Here is a 16,228-nt window from a genome sequence, read left to right on the forward strand (position 1 = left end):
CTGTTTGGTTAATGTTTCTAATGCTGGTATCGATGGAGATATTGAAGTAAGTACATTTTTTAAAATGGAACCTCATACTTTTTATAACTGAATTCGATAGCTCTTGAGGGAACAGTTACAGTGATATAGCGTTTGTTAATGTTGACGTTGAAGCCTGTCGTAAAAAATTCGACAAATGTCGTAGAATGTGATAGCACGGTGACCGGAAACGGCATTATCGGTGCAAACACCGCCAAGCAGAGCTCTCGTGCTACGCTGTGTCAGAATGTCAACACGTTTGTCTGTTTACTTTTCTGCACTGCAGGCCACTCATTTCTGCTTCGTTGCGTGCAGACATGTACACCAATGAGGATAACTTTTATACAGTGTGTAAATTTTAATTTGACAAACCAGAATAACTCGAAAAATAAGCTTCACACGAAAAAATGTGTAGAATCCAAAGTCGATTATTTTCAATGGGGACATCTGCTGGTGCTAAAATTAGCCTGCCACACCCGCCCCCTGGGGGTTGGGCGGGAGGCAACTTTAAAATTTCAAATGGGAACCCCCATTTTTTTTATTGCAGAATCAGATTCTACATAAAAAACTAAACATTTGTTTTGATTCTTGGTAGTTGGCGCTGTAATTCAAGAAAATCCATGTTCTAATTTTTGCGTGGAAAATGGTTACGGATAAATTAGAGAGAGGAATTACAGTTTTACAAATGTTGATCCCACTCTATAGGGAGAGAGGGAGAGTTTTAGTTTTAGCGAATCAAAATTTACGAAGTAAATAAGTATTTTTTATTTATCCGTAACCATTTTCCACGCAAAAGGAAATAGACGTGTCGGCTAGTGTCGACGGTGTTCTTCGACAGCAACAGTAGCACTACCATCCCAGAAGCCGTAAACATACACCATAGCTTCATATTCTTCATTAGTACAGATGTGCGGCATTTTAGGCAATGCGTGTACAAACACAACCGTTCGTTCTCTCTGATACATTCTCAGTCCCTCGCACAACTTCACTCGCAGCGCATCATGGACAACTGCGCGTTCAACAGGCTGGCTTAATGATAGAAAGACATTCCGAGCAAATAAGTTGAAAGCAACTGGGTATATTGGGCTATAATAAAAAGTCATAGCCTGGCTGGGTAAGACACATACGTACGCGCCATTAGCCCAAACACAAATGAGCATCAAATGTGTCCTATTTGGGAATCCATTCGGGATAGGGCACATGTCCATACGAAGGTTTTTGCTTTAAATTAGCGTTCCTTTATACCCCCGAACATCGACCATTCTTCTTGGGAAAAAAATTGTGGTAAGGACTATGTGACCAAACGGCTGAGGTCATCGGTCCCTAGGCTTACGCACTACTTAATTTAACTTAAAGTAACTTACGCTAAGGACAACACACACACCCATGTCCGAGGGAGGACTCGAACCTCCGGCGGGGGGAGCCGCGCGAACCGTGACATGTCGCCCTAAACCGCACGGCTAGCCCGCGCGACTCTTCTTGGGACACACAGTACATATAAGAAAGTACTGCTACGTATGCGTCTATAACATGGACCATTCCTTGAAATCAGGTATTTAGTTATGAATAAATTTCAGTCACTGGATAAACTAGTGTTACTTTAAGTCCTGGTAAGGGCTCGTGTCAGCCTCTTGTTCTAGCAAAGCTCTCTAAGTGCTTTTCTAGTGTTTTAATTTGTTTGTAAGCAACTGCCTCTCAGGGGCCCGTCTTTCACAGATACTGAACGTTTCTTCGAATAGAAGAATCGTGAGTCGTGCTTGGATAGCTCAGTCGCTAGAGCATTTGCCCGTGAAAAGCAAAGGTCCGGCAAATAGTGTAATCTGCCAGGAAGTTTCGTTTTATCAAGTAGTATGTGACATGTTTCTTTGATGCTAGATATTTTTCACTGCAGTCGAGAAGTACGCCGCAGTGGCAGGACGGACACGAGACTCGCATTCGAAAGAGCGATTCAAATCCCCGTCCGCCCATCGAGACTGAGGTTTTCTCTGATTTCCCTCCAAATCACTTGAGGCAAATGCCGGGATGGCTCTTTCGAGAAGGACACTGGCGATTTTTTTAGCCACAAGAGTTTGCATTCCATCTCTACCGACCTCGTCGTCGACGGCAGCTTAAACCCTCATCTTTCGCTATCATATTCATAGAAGCAAGGCCGCACGTGCTTTATTAATTTTTTCTATGGCGTCTTTAGCGTTACCTTGGAAGTATTCAAATCCTAGTACCGCAGTGTGCTGTGACTAGAAAAACTGTAGATGTCCTCAGCTGTTTCCAAATATAGCGCTGTGTCTTGATTTTTAACTTTTGACTCGGTTTTTTTTTCGTGTACCATCCTATAAGCCATTCATGACGGATGCTCTGTTATAGTGTTGTTCTAAACATTTGCCCGCAGCTAGTCAAATGGTTCTGAACACTATGGGACTTAACATCTACGGTCATCAGTCCCCTAGAACTTAGAACTACTTAAACCTAACTAACCTAAGGACAGCACACAACACCCAGCCATCACGAGGCAGAGAAAATCCCTGACCCCGCCGGGAATCGAACCCGGGAACCCGGGCGTGGGAAGCGAGAACGCTACTGCACGACCACGAGATGCGGGCGCAGCTAGTCCCTTTCGTTCTATATTTGATGTTCTTATACTAATGTAGATGGGTCCTTACCTAGGTAAAGGAGGTAAATGGTTAGCCTGTCTTTGCGACATAGTGATTTCCAAAACAATGTTCCATTATTTTAACGTAGCGAACGAGTTTCTGACTGATCTATTTCAGAAAAATTTCCACTTTTGCTTCCCATTTCAATTTTTCCTCATTTTTACGGTTCAGTACCTCAGTTGGTAAAAACGAAACCCTCATGGGATCGCTTTATTGTCTGTCTCTTTGTCTGTTTATCTGTCCGACTGTTAAGACCCCTTTTCTCAGGAGCTGTTAGAGGTATCCAGCTGAAATTATGTCATATACTAAGGTCTACGATCCTTCGGCGGTGTAAAAAATTTAAGCTTCTAAGTCAATGCAATTAAAAGATACGGCCATTTTTTTATACTCGCAAACTCAATCATCAAAACCTATATGGTACTTCTCGTAGACCTAGAATCATGAAATTTGACAAGGAGCAAAGTTTCAGAATACAAGCAAAAGAAAAAATCAGAAAATTATTAATTTGTAGTTATATCACACAAACAACATTCTTTTGCAATTACAAACTTACATTGCATTCGTAATCTGTCAAAAACCTCAACAACTAATTTAGGGATTCTGATCTGGTTTTCAGAAAGATCGATTCATGCGGAAGCTTTGTGTATAAAATTTACAAATATTTCGTGCTAATAAACTGAGCTACGATGCAATGAAGCCATCTGCCGCTGTGAAAACGAAGCCTTTGCCATCTACCGATGTCAGGCGTAACCCCGCCCCACTTCCGTGCCACACCTTACAAACATTCTCTCGCAGTCTATGCTTACGACACGTACAGCATCTGCAATGCTTCAGGGCAAAGCAATACTCGTAACTGATGCACGACTGCACTTCCGTTGCCTGGAATGAGGTTCCGGTACCCCATAAAACATCCACTTAAGTGTTCCAAAGAACATTTGCATAACAACAATAGCACTGCTGCCGGCTGTACCGGTTTCTTCTCTAGAGACTTCCGTCAGATCTCATCAGTAATTGCAAGAGGGAGAAGAGCAGACGAAGGCAAAGCATCTGCAACTGCCGATTAGCAAACCATGTTAATACATCTCCAAAATTAATAAAAAATGAAAATAACAACAGCGAATACGCTGTAACACAAAAAATTGAACGTTATAACCAAAAGTAACAAACTATCGAAACTCTTGGGATTCCCCGGACAGGTAGGTATTTTGCCAGTGTCAGTATCAAGTTTTTTTTTTTTGTCATCAGTCTTCTGACTGATTTGATGCAGCCCACCAGGAATTCCTCTCCTGTGTCGACCTGTTCATCTCAGAGAGCACCTGCAACCTACATCCTCAGTAATTTGCTGTATGTATTCCAGTCTTCCTCCATAGTTTTTACCCACTACAGCTAGCTCTCTCTAGTGCCATGGAAGTTATTCCCTGGTGTCTTAACAGATGTCCTGTCAACCAATCCCTTCTTCTTGTCAGTGTTTTCCACAAATTCCTTTCCCATTCTGCGCAGAATATCCACATTAATAACTTTATTACTCCACCTTATATTCAAGTTTCGTCCGTAGCACCACATCTCAAATGCTTCGACTCCCTTCTGTTCCGGTTTTCCCACATTACATGTTTCACTACCATAAGTGCTGTGCTCCAACTCAGAAATTTCTTCCTCAAATTAAGGCTTATGTTTGATGCTAAAAGATTTTCCTTGGCCAGGAATACCCTTCATGTCTGTGCTAGTATTCTTTTGATGTCCTCCTTGCTCCGTCCATCATTGGCTATTTTGCTGCCTAGTCAGCAGAATGCCTTAACTTCATCTACTTCCTGACCATCAATCCTGGCGTTAAGTTTCTCCCGTTATCATTTCTGCTACTTCTCCTTACTTTCGTCTTTCTTCAATTTACTCTCAATCCATATTCTGTTCTCATTAGATTGTTCATATCATTCACCAGATCCTGTAATTCTTCTTCACTTTCACTAAGGGTAGCAATGTCATCACCGAATCTTATTGATATCCTTTAACCTTGAATTTTCATTAAACTCTTGAACCTTTCTTTTATTTCGGTATCAGTGAGAGGGAAAAATCGTCGAGATCCGCGATACTTGCGATGGATTAATTGTTTATAAACATAATCAAGTTTGTGCAGAACCTTCGAAGTGCGAGTCCAACTAGCTCTTGTCCGATTTTTCCCAGTTTATTTTACTTTCCGGAGGGACCTTATCCTCGGGCGCACTGCCCGGTCGTCTGACTAGGGGACCGACCCTCCGTACTGGAAATCACGGATTTTGATGCGCTTCAAATATGTTGTAGAGGCACCTACCCTGAGTACCTGGCTGTCGGCCGGCCGGTGTGGCCGAGCGGTTCTAGGCGCTACAGTCTGGAACCGCGCGACCGCTACGGTCGCAGGTTCGAATCCTGCCTCGGGTCTGGATGTGTGTGATGTCCTTAGGTTTAAGTAGTTCTAAGTTCTAGGTGACTGATGACCTCAGCTGTTAAGTCCCATAGTGCTCAGAACCATTTGAACCATTTTTGAACCTGGCTATCCGGTTTTTTAGCGACGGGCCTTGGTTTTTGAGAAAATTGATTTTGAAGTTCATTGCGTGCTTTGTATGTCCGTACCTTTAGACGTATACCAAGCAAGTTAGCGTAGCGTAGCGGTAAAGGTTCACAGCTACGGCGTTGGAGGTTCTGTGTTCGAATCCTGCTTGTGTACTTCTTTTTTCCTTCAAAATCGACCAAATTTTTCAATTTTATTTGAAAGAATATGAACAAACAGTGTAAGGTGTGCAAAATTATAAAGATATACGTATTCAGTTATTAATTTTTTCAAATATTCATTCCGTTTGTGATTTGCAGTTGGAGTTCCAAATGTTCGTACAACGGTCGCTTTTTATATTGCCTTAAATCGATCTCCGCCCATTATCGTTCCCTCTCCGGTGAATACAGTTAGCCGTAACGGGAACCCCAGCTCCTAGTTGTGGCCAACGAGGATGCGAGTTTTAATCCTTTACGTCCGCATCTCACTACAGCGTGAGTTGCTCGTAAAGCGTCTCTAGTGCCGTGTATAGAAAAAATTCTGTGAAACGGAAGTACCAAGTGTTTCTGCAGTAGTGCAGCCAGAGGAAGATCCACAAGTAGAGGAGTTGAACGAAGAATCAAGAGGCGAAATCACAAATGCCATTTAATACGCCAAAAATCTACTCCGCGAGTAGTATTTGAACACCCTACCTCCGTCGCGGTAGCCGTGAACCTTTACCGCTGCGCTACGCTGACTTGCTCGGCATACATGCAATGTTACGGGCATACAAAGCACGCAATGAACTTCAAAATCGATTTTCTCAAAAACCAAAGCCCGTCACTAAAAAACCGGATAGCCAGGTACTCAGGGTAAGTGCCTCTACAACATATTCGAAGCGCAACAAAATCCGTGATTTACAGTATGGAGGGTCCCCTTGTGAGCGTGATTACATCAACGCAATTATCGCTGTACAGTTTTATTAACTGTGCGGCGATTTTTTAACGCATCTCTCTTTAAACAACATATCGCGACGTGACGCAGATGTCAACAATATAGGAGCCTCTGCAGCGGGCGATGCCGTTGCTTAGCGACAGTCTGAGACAAGGCGACCGCTAAGCAACATGAACGTGTCCGTCCAAGTCAACTAAATCTTCGGAAAACCGTGATATGCAGTAAGAACAAGGAGCAACGACAGCAATCAGAAGGTAAGCCGTCAGCAAATATCTGAGTTCGTCGCAGTCAGTGATCTTTGTCCGGCCTGGATGTAAATCTCTGATGTCACAGAATGGAACTTCAGCGTGCCTCCAGATTCTTGTCATCTACATGTCCGCCGTGTTGTAGTTAGGCGGCACGTTCACACAGCTGGAGTTTGACATACAGATAGTAAAGAGATCACTGGTCGCAGCTAAAATACGGGCGTCAAATCGACTGCACCTTCCTGCGGACGCATAACAAATTCTCACACACGCGTATATTTCATGAATATGAAGATCGGTAATTTCCAAGAATGATTGCCTATCGAAGTCGCAGGCTCCAAACGATACATATCGAACGGCAACCGGAAATCGATCATTTGACTTCGGTGGCGGGCGTTGTGATCAATTATTTGCTATCGTAATTTTTATCTGTTTCCTGTCGTTCCCTTACTTGCTCTAAATTACATACCTCCGCGAATTATTTGTGAGCTGCTAGGAAACCTTGACGATTTATGTCGTTAGTGAGTGGCATGTCTGTTGTTCTTGGCGTTTCTTCGACGGATTCTCTCACATGGAAGAATCTAATTCCATGTTTATCCAGAGTAGAAAATTGTTCGTCTTTTTGTCGCAAATATGGAGTACTACCGGACGAGGAAAGAAGGGACTGTGTAGACTGTGGTGGTGCAAAATGCGTAAAACTTCGTAATAACAGTTTCGATGCTGAAATGAAATGATCGTATGGCATTGTTGGCCGGGAGGCCCCATGCGGGGAAGTTCGTCCGCCGTATTGCAAGTCCTCTTTAGTTGACGCCACTTCGGCGACTTGCGAGTCAATGATGATGAAGAACACACAACCACTCAGTCATCACGAGGCAGAGAAAATCCCTGACCCCGCCGGCAATCGAACCCTGGATCCCGTGCGCGGGAAGCGAGAACGCTACCGCAAGACCACGAGCTGCTGAAATAACGTTACAATTTCATTGCGGACAGTACGGAAAACGAACGAGTATCAGGAAGAATACGTGATTCGACTCTTCCAAATTATCCATCCAGACCACCGTAATGGAGTTTCACATGACGACAACACCGACGACGAGTAAGGTAAGTCGTCTCCTTTGCAGTTACAAGTACTTTTGTAACGCTCTCCTTTTGTCGCTGCTGTAGTGACCAACGTAAACATACTCATAAAGTCCGCCACCAGAGTCGCATGATCGATTTCCGATCGTATGTTCGATATGTATCGTTTGGACCCAGCGACTTAGATAGGCAATCATCTTGGAAAGTACTTGAAGATCTTCGACACTGCAGTTATAGTGAGGATAATTTTTTTCTGAAAACCAGTTATCCACACTGTTTGTCGAGTTTTCTCTGAGGCAGTTTGTCTACGAGATGTTCGAATTTTGTAAATCTGGAAATTATAGCAAACCGGAATGCTACAAATTACACTTTCGTACGTGTGAAGTTTCCACGCCAAGTGATCTCTGTATTCGCTGGTACAGACATCGTTCCAACTCTTAGAACTTCAATGCGTCATGTCTTCAAGTATACGTACCCCATGTACATATCGTAAGAAATAACACATTTTTAAGACTTTCAACTATAATAGATTACTCCCTAGTATTAAGCTCTATTTTTGTCAGAAATCTAATTTACCTTTTATATCACAGGTGTACTATAAACGCAATGACATTCGTGATGGAATTGCTGTATCTCCTTACGTGTAATTAAGTAAGGTGTGTCAGCTTCATCGTATTGTGCTGGTCCACTCCGTATCCTCACAATCTCATTACACAACGCCCACGTGTTCATGGCTATGGCTTCTCGTCTCTCTAGAACTGAATCGGTAGAGATCGCTGGGATTCGAGTTGCTAATATGTTAATTCTTCTCGCTGACAACTTTGGCCATCAAATGAGTCTATGTGCAGTAAGCCTAAAATATAGGCATCACTGTTTAATGCTGTGTTTCATTTCGGTGATAAGTAATTTGTAGCAGTATCATTTGTACGTGAGCTCTTCAGCGACGATGTCCATTTCACATTTATTACAAAACGGGACATTTTATAAAGCTTAGAAAAAATACTGGGACAGTTAAGGATAAAAACGTGACGCGAATTGTACTGATAAAATTTGATGGATACAGAGGTTTACCTTTGCAGCATACACTCAGATGATCCCAAATGGCCGGCCGCTGTGACCGAGCGGTTCTAGGAGCTTCAGACCGGAACCACGAGGCTGCTACGGTCGCAGGTTCCCAACTATGCCTCGGGCATAGATGTGTATGATGTCCTTAGGTTAGTTAGGTTCACGTAGTGCTAAATCTAGGGGACTGATGACTTCAGATGTTAAGTTCCATAGTGCTCAGAGCAATTTGAACCATTTTTTGATCCCAAATGAATTCTTACAATTACTCCCTTGCACTTCCACCGTAATTTTCACTAGCCTCTATTTTATTAAGAAGTTCTTTTTCTTTTGACAGCTTGTCATTAACACTGAGCACACTATACCTCATTTAAGTGTTCTTTGACAATGAGCAAGATATTCAGTTTGAACTTTCATTCTGTTTGTTTCCTCTTTTTTTTCTTTTTTTCATTGGCCATAGGGAGATCACTATGGAAAACAGACGTACATTCTACAGTTCCTCCACTACCAGTGATAAAAGGAAACCCACTGTTCATATTTCTGTGTATATTATTCTCTAGTTTCGGCATGATGGAAAAGTGGTTGCATAGATTCAAAACTGTAACGTAGCCAGTATAATATCTCGAGACTGTTTACTACGACAGGAACTGAAATTCTCACTATCCACGCCAATCAAAAATACAACAGCGAAAAATATTACCAGTAAATAAACTAAGGTCGTAGAGGAAGTTGCACCAGCGGCGCTTTCTCGCATATATACACTCTAAGACAAAAAAACGAAAGAATTATCGATATGATGTACATGTACAGACAAAGAAATGATTACAGTTCCAAAAAAAAATTGCTTGATTTGTTCAAGAGAAGAGATTCACAAATCGAGCAAGTCAGTAACGCGTTGGTCCACATCTGGCCCTTATGCAAGCAGTTATTCGGCCTCGCATTGAGTGACGGAGTTGTTGGATGAGAGTTTCACTCTGCAGCGGAGTGTGCGCTGATATGAAAGTTCCTGGCAGATGAAAAATGTGTGCCGGGCCGAGACACGATCTCTGGATCTTTGCCTTTCGCGGGCAAGTGCTCTACCACCTGAGCCACCCAAGCACGATAAACGACCCGTTCTCACAGCTTCAATTCTGCCAGTACCTCGTCTCCGACCTTCCAAACTTCACAGAAGCTGTTCGCTGAACCTTGCAGAACTAGCATTCCTGAAAGAAAGGATATTGCGGAGACATGGCTTGGCCACAGCCTGGGGGATATTTCCAGAATGCAGATTTTTACTCTGCTGCGGAGTGTGCGCTGATATGAAACTTCCTGGCAGATTAAAACTGTGTGCCGGATCGAGACCATGATCCAAACGTACATTATTTTCGCAGTTGTATGCACTGAAGCGTAATACCATTTCTACATTTGTAATTGCTCATGAAAATTACTGCGGTGCATAACAAAGACTGGAATCGGTATCTAGAACTGACCTTCTATATAGGTCAATTGTAGTTACCGATTCCAATATTAGTACCTTTTTTGCAGTAGCTCAGAGAGCAATTAGAAATGCAGAAATCACATTAGCGTACATTTTAGTGCACACACGTGCTAAAAATCGATCTAATTAATGAATCACCGAATGGCTGGAATCGGTAACTAGAACTGAGCTGTATAGGAAGTCAATTCTAGTTAGCGATTCCAGCTTTTCGGTGATTCATACTTTTGGACATTTTCGCAGGTAATCTGTGGACTATGTTTTTCGAGGATTTCTTATTGATCTCAGAACTACTACCAACAACTAATAAATATTGCAGATACAGCTTCCAAATTTTTTCTGTCTCAGTCCGGCACATAGTTTTAATCTGCCAGGAAGTTTCAGAATTGTTGGATGTCCTCCTGAGGGATATTGTGCCAAATTCTGTGCAACTGACACTTTAGAGCGTAAAAATCCCGAACTGGTTGGAGGGCCTTGCTCATAATGCTCCCAACGTTCTCAATTGGAGAGAGATGCATCGACTTTGCTGGCCAAGGTGGGATTTGGCACGCCGAGGACTAGCAGTAGAAACTCTCGCCACGGGCGGGTAGGTATTGTCTTGCTGAAATACAAGCCCCGAATGGCTTCCCATGAAAGGCAACAAAACAGGGTGTAGAAGGTGCCGTGAAGGTGCCGTGAAGGTGCTGCGGCTGGCAGCCAAGTGGTCCTACTATGAAATGAATTGCCATCCCAGGCCACCACCACTCCTGATAATTTATTTGTCTGTACAAGTACATCACATCTACCGATTTCCGTCCCAGTCAGATAATTTCTTCGTAGTGTGTCGTTTTTTTCATCTTACAGTATACTTGCGTAGTGAAGTACTAAATTACCACCATAAAACACCTGAGTAATATATCTGAGCTAAGCGGAATCACAAGAATTCGGGACATTTGAGCGGCCCCTACAAAACTTTCCGGACAGCGGGATATTTTGGAATAAAACGGGGCCGTCCCGGGAAAAACGATGCGAATTGACACCCTATCATACGAACTTGTGTTCCCCCTGGTATGACACAACAATATAGTAATCGTTCATTTTAAGATGACTCTCAGAGCAGTGGCTAACGGAAGTAGCTATCTCTTCAGAAATCGAATGACTATGTGTGACTTCGGATCGATATTTAGTGGTTTCCTGTCGCCACCAACCCTTGCTTTCACTTTTGAGTGCATAGAGAGTCTTCAGTCACGTATAAATAAATTTAAATCATTTAAAATAGAATTACATATAATATTTGTGTGATATTTAGCCCCGCGTGTTACATTAACTTTCGTTTACGAGTTCATTCATCGATAGACAAGAGTTTTCCCTCTAACCAACGTTTTCTAATATATCACGCTTCCTATCTTAATACTATTTCATCGTCTGTATTGGATTAACCAAAAGTAGTAAAACTCACACGCTTGTTTTGTGTAAAACAGGACATTGTGGATAGAAATGGATGTCATTTCTTGTAAAACTTGTCCCTCGATTTGCTGAATAATTCTCAGTGAAGTAAATGCTTCGCGTCAAACTGAAATTGCGTCTTCTACTTCTGTGGAAGCGGTGAACAAAATGAGGCATAGTGCAACAAAAAGAGGAAGTCACTGAAGAACTGTAATTCTGCCGTTTGTAAAAAGAAAAATCTGCCAATACAATGTTTTGCACTGTTTGTTACCATTTCACCTGCTCAAATGTAAAAACGACAACCGTTGCGTTAATACCGGTAATTTCGGAGTAATTTAGCTAACTGTACTACTAATTGTGTCATAGTAATGCAGCACGTCTTCCAATAGTTAAAATTAATGCTTGATTTCAGCTATATACGAAAAACTGTAACTGGCAGCTCCACTTTAGATAGTGTATAACGACACATACTTGCTGACTGCTCTCCGTCACACGACTTAGACGTTGGTTTCAAATCTCAACAGTGCATAGAGAGAGAAAGGTGCGGCTTATAGGGGAGATCACGGCTAGTTGTTACAATTTTTTCAATAATTTTCCTTCAAGAACGTTTTAGAGTTTTTCTGATGCGAAACATCTTACAGTGTAGCATCATTATTATTGATTCATAGCATTTTCCCTTATGCCCAGCTGTAAGGAATATCACGGAGCTGGCATGATTTCCGGTCATGCTCATTGTAACAGTTTATCCTGTAATGGGACATCTTGTTACAGTGGGTGGCGTAAGTTGTTACACATAGTGTAGCCCATTAATCATTAATCATTGATCAAACGTACACTCCTGGAAATGTAAAAAAGAACACATTGACACCGGTGTGTCAGACCCACCATACTTGCTCCGGACACTGCGAGAGGGCTGTACAAGCAATGATCACACGCACTGCACAGCGGACACACCAGGAACCGCGGTGTTGGCCGTCGAATGGCGCTAGCTGCGCAGCATTTGTGCACCGCCGCCGTCAGTGTCAGCCAGTTTGCCGTGGCATACGGAGCTCCATCGCAGTCTTTAACACTGGTAGCATGCCGCGACAGCGTGGACGTGAACCGTATGTGCAGTTGACGGACTTTGAGCGAGGGCGTATAGTGGGCATGCGGGAGGCCGGGTGGACGTACCGCCGAATTGCTCAACACGTGGGGCGTGAGGTCTCCACAGTACATCGATGTTGTCGCCAGTGGTCGGCGGAAGGTGCACGTGCCCGTCGACCTGGGACCGGACCGCAGCGACGCACGGATGCACGCCAAGACTGTAGGATCCTACGCAGTGCCGTAGGGGACCGCACCGCCACTTCCCAGCAAATTAGGGACACTGTTGCTCCTGGGGTATCGGCGAGGACCATTCGCAACCGTCTCCATGAAGCTGGGCTACGGTCCCGCACACCGTTAGGCCGTCTTCCGCTCACGCCCCAACATCGTGCAGCCCGCCTCCAGTGGTGTCGCGACAGGCGTGAATGGAGGGACGAATGGGGACGTGTCGTCTTCAGCGATGAGAGTCGCTTCTGCCTTGGTGCCAATGATGGTCGTATGCGTGTTTGGCGCCGTGCAGGTGAGCGCCACAATCAGGACTGCATACGACCGAGGCACACAGGGCCAACACCCGGCATCATGGTGTGGGGAGCGATCTCCTACACTGGCCGTACACCACTGGTGATCGTCGAGGGGACACTGAATAGTGCACGGTACATCCAAATCGTCATCGAACCCATCGTTCTACCATTCCTAGACCGGCAAGGGAACTTGCTGTTCCAACAGGACAATGCACATCCGCATGTATCCCGTGCCACCCAACGTGCTCTAGAAGGTGTAAGTCAACTACCCTGGCCAGCAAGATCTCCGGATCTGTCCCCCATAGAGCATGTTTGGGACTGGATGAAGCGTCGTCTCACGCGGTCTGCACGTCCAGCACGAACGCTGGTCCAACTGAGGCGCCAGGTGGAAATGGCATGGCAAGCCGTTCCACAGGACTACATCCAGCATCTCTACGATCGTCTCCATGGGAGAATAGCAGCCTGCATTGCTGCGAAAGGTGGATATACACTGTACTAGTGCCGACATTGTGCATGCTCTGTTGCCTGTGTCTATGTGCCTGTGGTTCTGTCAGTGTGATCATGTGATGTATCTGACCCCAGGAATGTGTCAATAAAGTTTCCCCTTCCTGGGACAATGAATTCACGGTGTTCTTATTTCAATTTCCAGGAGTGTATTATAGTTTTGAATCGTTAACTCTCATTCTTCTCTTAACTGTATTTAGTTATCAGTAGTATAGAAAAATGTGTTTTGATTTACAAATTACTGGTAATCTGACATTTTCTGTAGACCCTCATACATCACTCCGGTTTCAGTATGAGGACTGCTGCTCTTGCAGTGAATATAATATTATTCCAAATTTGCACAATACTCATGATCCGACTTTCCAACATAATTCACTGTATTCATTTTGTTGGTTGCAGTGGTTTAGAATAGCGCTTAGCACACCAAATACAGCCGGCCAGAGTGGCCGAGCGGTTCTAAGCGCTAGAGTCTGGAACCGCGCGACCGCTACTGTCGCAGGTTCGAATCCTCCCTCGGGCATGGATATGTGTGATGTCCTTAGGTTAGTTAGGTTTAAGTAGTTCTAAGTTCTAGGGGACTGATGACCTCAGAAGTTAAGTCCCATAGTGCTCAGAGCCATTTGAACCATTTTGAACACCAAATACAGAAGCAGTCGTCTTCTTCGTCAGATGCTCTCTTTCGACGCACATTTATCTTGTGTTTCTTCGTTTTGTGCTCCTTTTCTCCCTTGCATTGCGAGGTAAGAGTCTTCTCACTAAAATATCGTGAATTTCATTCCACATTTATTAGCAGCATTCCTCAGTGAAAAACCTGCCATTACTTCTTTTGCCGCTTCGCTCTATGTTTCTTTTGGAGTTCGGCCTCTGTTTGTCTTCTTTCTGTAATTTCTCATTTTGCCTTCACATGTGAAATCCGTAATACACTGAGAGGTAACAGAAGTCGTGGGATAGCGATATGCACATATACACACGGCAGCAATATCATGTACACAAGGTATAAAAGGGCATTGCATTGGCGGAGCTCTCGCTTGCACTCACGTGGTTCATGTGAAAAGGTTTCCGTCGCGATTATGGCCTCAAGACCGGAACAGACTTGGAGCTGGACGCATGGGATATTCCATATTCCAAGCTCTACAGTGTCAAGAGTGTGCCGACAATACCAAATTTCAGGTATCACTTCTCACCACGGACAACGCAATGGCCGGCGGCCTTCACTTAACCACCGAGAGCACCAGCGATTGCGTACCATTGTCAGTGCTAACAGACAAGCAAAACTGCGTGAAATAATCGCAGAAGTCAATGTGGAACCTACGACGGAAGGATCCGTTAGCAAAGTGCGGCGAAATTTCGTGTTAATGGACCATGGCAGCAGTCGACAGACGCGAGTGGCTTTGCTAACAGTACGACATCGTCTGCAGCACCTCTCCTGGGTTCTTGACCATATCGGTTGGACCCTAGACGACTGGAAAACCGTGGCCTGGCCAAATAATCCCGATTTCAGTTGGTAAGAGCTGATGGTAGAGTTCGAGTGCGTCGCAGACCCCAAGAAGCCATGGACCCAGGTTGTCAACAAGGGACTGTGCAAGCTGGTGGTGACTCCATAAGGGTGTGCGCTGTGTTTAGATGGAATGGACTGGGTCCTCTGGTCCAAATGAACCGACCATTGATTGGGAATGGTTATGTTCGGCTACTTGGAGATTATTTGCAACCATTCATGGACTTCATGTTCTCAAACAACTATGTCATGTCACTAAAAAAATGATTCAAATGGCTCTGAGCACTATACGACTTAACTTCTGAGGTCGTCAGTCCCCTAGAACTTAGGACTACTTAAACCTAACTAACCTAAGGACATCACACACATCCATGCCCGAGGTAGGATTCGAACCTGCGACCGTAGCGGTCGCGCGGTTCCAGACTGTAGCGCCTAGAACCGCTCGGCCACCCCAGCCGGCTCATATCACTAGGCTACAATCGTTCGCGATTGGTCTGAAAAACATTGTGGACAATTCGATCGAATGATTTGAGCACCCAGATCGCCCGATATGAATGGAACATAATGAAAAGGTCATTTCGTACACAACATCCAGCATCGGCAAAACTTTCGCAGTTATGGACGGCGATAGAGGCAACGAGGCTTATTTTTCTGTAGGGGACTTCCAGAGACTTGTTGAGTCCATGCCACGCCGAGTTGCTGCACTACGCCGGGCAAGCGGAGGTTCGACACGATATTAGGAGGGATCCCATGACTTTTGTCATTCTAGTGAAAGAGAGTGTACGTGACACAAATAGTTCGTCACTCCGTAACAACATGGCCGTAGGAATCTGTAAGAAATTTCCCCATACATCGCCATTTAATATTCAGTCACAGATAAGCATCAAACTTCCTGACAGATTAAAACTGTGTGCCGGACCGAGACTCGAACTCTGGACTTTTGCCTTTAGCGGACAAGTGCTCTACCAACTGAGCTACCCAAGCACGATTCACGCCCCGTCCTCACAGCTTTACTTCTGCCAGTACCTCGTCTCCTACCTTCCAAACTTTACAGAAGCTCTCCTGGGAACCGTGCAGAACTAGCACCCCTAAAAGAAAGGACCGTGAGTCGTGCATGGGTATCTCAGGTGGTAGAGCACTTGCCCGCGAAAGGCAAAGGTCCCGAGTTCGAGACTCGGTCCGGCACACAGTTTTAATCTGTCAGGAAGTTTCATATGAGCACACA

General features: G+C 44.3%; 1 protein-coding gene across 1 annotated transcript in view; it reads right to left on the minus strand.

The window, feature by feature from the left end:
• Positions 1–16,228, minus strand: part of LOC124712373 — a 623,942-nt gene that overhangs the window by 50,425 nt on the left and 557,289 nt on the right. The gene's annotated exons all lie outside the window — the stretch shown is intronic.

The sequence above is a fragment of the Schistocerca piceifrons genome, chromosome 8 (assembly GCF_021461385.2).
Source record: "Schistocerca piceifrons isolate TAMUIC-IGC-003096 chromosome 8, iqSchPice1.1, whole genome shotgun sequence".
NCBI classification, from domain to species: domain Eukaryota; kingdom Metazoa; phylum Arthropoda; class Insecta; order Orthoptera; family Acrididae; genus Schistocerca; species Schistocerca piceifrons.